Source organism: Alexandromys fortis, unplaced genomic scaffold (genome assembly GCF_014885135.2).
Source record: "Alexandromys fortis isolate MF-2015 unplaced genomic scaffold, M_Fortis_MF-2015_v1.1 scaffold_398, whole genome shotgun sequence".
NCBI classification, from domain to species: domain Eukaryota; kingdom Metazoa; phylum Chordata; class Mammalia; order Rodentia; family Cricetidae; genus Alexandromys; species Alexandromys fortis.
Window position 1 is genome coordinate 380,296 of NW_026068533.1, and position 3,379 is coordinate 383,674.

Consider the following 3,379-nt stretch of genomic DNA (forward strand, 5'->3'; position numbering starts at 1 on the left):
GCATCCACTGAAATACTCTCTCACTTGACAAGGACCAGTAGTCCATAGGACAGCATAGGAATTTGTAAAATTCATGCAGTTTTTAGGCTCTTTTCTCTCTCATTATATTAATGTTTGAAGCAGTTTTTAATTTTACCTTGTTAGTCACACATGCAATAGCTGTAATTTTACCTGGAAATTGTGTTGTTTCTTGAATATTTCTCCTAAGATTCAAGAGGAGGCTAACACAATCTCTTACCTGGAATTCCTAAGTACAATTCCTAATCCTGGGAACTTTTCTGACACAATAGAGACAGGTATGTATGAGGAAGCAACACTTGGGACATTAACCATGACTCACAGTTCTGGAATGAAGAGTATACACAGAATAGGGGGAAACCTCAGGAATGCACACAGTGCCAGCTGCTGAGAGTAAATTATCTGGCAACCAAGAACATTGTGTCATTGTTAGGATCTGGTATGCTCCAAGAGGAAAATAAGCAGTGTAAAATATGAGATGGATAGATCCATCTTCACCACATACAGGAGTTTATAATGGTGGACGAACTATGGCATAATGGGGATGGGAAATGAGTACCTTATCAAAGTCTGCCTTTTATAGAGAGATTGAGAAATGGGACCCTCTTGTAGAAAAGGGAACTGTATAAAAGCATATACAGTTCCCTTTAACAGTTAGTTTGCAGACTAATTGTTAAAGGTAAGATTCCAACCTATTAATCCAATTGAAGCCAAAGAAAGCTGGAATACCTATTATGGTACTTGATTAAGTAAATTTAAATTGAAACTAGTCATAAGCTATAAAGAAGGGCATAACAATAACAAAGAACACATTTTATCACAAAGGTACAATGATTTTAGTATGTAAACACTAAATGAACCTTACTTGAAAATAATATGATCTTAAAAAGGTCATAATGTTGCCACCAGAAAACTACTAAATCCAATGAACAATTTGAGCAAAATAGTATGTTACACAAGCATACAAATCAATAGCTTTTCTCCATACTAATAATGAACATATCAAGAAAGAAACCAGAAAAAAATCCTCTTCACAGTTAGTTCCACAAAAATATAACAAGTAATAAATCTAACAGATAAGTTTAAGATCTCTACCATGAAAACAAAAATTGGAGACAGTACATACATTCTTGGACAACCAGAAATAATATTATGAAAATATCAAATTCATAAAATAGTTTGTTAAAGCAACCTACAAATTTAACACAATTCCAATCCAAATTCTGATGATGTTCTTCATAGAACAAGAAAATACTAAAGTTATGATGAGGACACAAAAGATCTCAAATAGTCACAGCAATCCTCAATAGAAAAAAATATTATGTTGTAGATACCATAATACCTGACCTCAGTGTAGTAAGGAGCTACTAGTGTGTTCCCGGCCACTTAACCCCAAAATAATCACACAGAAACTGTATTAATTAAATCACTGCTTGGCCCATTAGCTCTAGCTTCTTATTGGCTAACTCTTACATATTACTTTAACCCATTAAGTTAAATTGGCTGTGGCTTATCTGCTAATGTTCTGGTGTCTGTCTCCAGTGGGGCTATGTGGCATCTGTCTGACTCTGTCCTTTTATCTCTCAGCATTCAGTTTAGTTTTCCCAGCCTACCTAAGTTCTGCCCTACCCACAGCCCAAGGCAGTTTCTTTATTCATTAACCAATAAAAGCAACACATAGACAGAAGGACCTCCCACATCATCTCAGACTGTAGCACAGAGCCACACTATTAAACACAGCTGAAGAGTGACATAAAAACAAACAGAGACAAGTGGAAGGGAATGATAGATCCAGAAATAAACACACAGGTGCAGGTATCTAATATTTACAAAAATGTCAAAAATATACTTTGGATGGGCAGAGCAGTCTCTTCAACAAAAAGCAGTGGGAAATTGGAGACTGACTTGTAAAATTTGAAGTTAAGTCTTTACTTCTTTTTTTTTTCTTTGTTATCAAAGTTTATTACTGGGATCAGCTTCTATTTAGTGGGGAGTAGCAGACTCAGTGTGCTATGGTAATTTTCTGGCTAACTGTTATTCTGCTAAACAGCTGTAGAGGGTCTGTTCAGCATAGATCGTCTTCAGCCAGTGAAGGAGAATTCCCAGAAGACCCTGGCAGCAGAACCATCACTCTAGTGGTATTATTTGTGTCCCAGGTACCAGTCCTATTTGATGAGGTGGCCATATATTTTTCAGATGAGGAGTGGGAAGTTTTAATTTACTTCTAAAACCAAAATAAATTCAACTGGACCAAAGATCTTAGTGTAAAACCAAAGACTATGAGTCTTTTAAATGAAAGTACATGAAAAATACTTTTTATTGATTTTTATTGAGTTTTACATTTTACTCTGCTCCCCTCTGTTCTTCTCCCCTCCCCTTCAACCCTTTCCCAAGGTCCCCATGCTCCCAATTTACTCAGGAGATCTTTTCTTTTTCTACTTCCCATGTAGATTAGATCTATGTAAGTCTCTCTTAGGGTCCTCATTGTTGTCTAGGTTCTCTAGGATTGTGATTTGTAGACTGGTTTTGATTTATGTTTAAAAACCACTTATGAGTGAGTACATGTGATAATTGTATTTCTATCTCTGGGTTACCTCACTCAAAATGATGTTTTCTAGCTCCATCCATTTGCCTGGAAAAATATTTTAAAATAAAGACATAAGCAAGAATTTTCTGAAAAAGACATTGACAACACAGGAAATTATCTTAGAACGAACAAGTAGAACTGCATGAAATTCAAAAGTCTCCACAGAGAAGAAAATAGTCAACAGTGTGAAATGGCTCCAGAAGAAACTGAAAAGAAATTCATGTCTATAATCTATACAGAAATCCAAGTATTCACACTAAAACCAAAATCATACAATTAATAAATGGGTTAACAGATTGAGTAGACATTTCTGAAAGGAAGAAATACAAATGGCCAACAAATGTTTTAAAATATCTTTAATATCTTCAGCCCTCAGATAAATGCAAACTGAAATCACCTCAATAGGCCATGTCACCCCCAGTGAAATGGCTATCATGAAGATGATAACAAATGCTGGTGAAGATATAGGCAAATACAAACTGACGCTGGTAGGAATGGAGTCTAATAAAACCACTATGGAAACCAGTGTGCAGAACCTTCAAAACCTAAAAGAACTACCATATGACCCAGCTATATCACTTTCATGTATACAGCCAAGGGCTTTTAAGTCAGCATACCAATGGAGATAAATGCACATCCATGCCTACTGCTACACTATTCACCATAGCTATGTAGGAAGCCAGTTTAGTAAATGATCACAAGAAAAATGGATAAAGAAAACCTTATACATATTCACAGTGGGGTTTTATTCATCTATAAAGAATAAAATTATTA

At 35.5% G+C, this 3,379-nt stretch overlaps 1 pseudogene; it reads left to right on the forward strand.

Annotated features, from left to right (window-relative positions):
* The window catches only part of LOC126495839 (adenosylhomocysteinase-like), a 12,021-nt pseudogene extending 9,867 nt beyond the window's left edge, over positions 1–2,154 (forward strand).
* Positions 2,155–3,379: the final 1,225 nt, after the last annotated feature.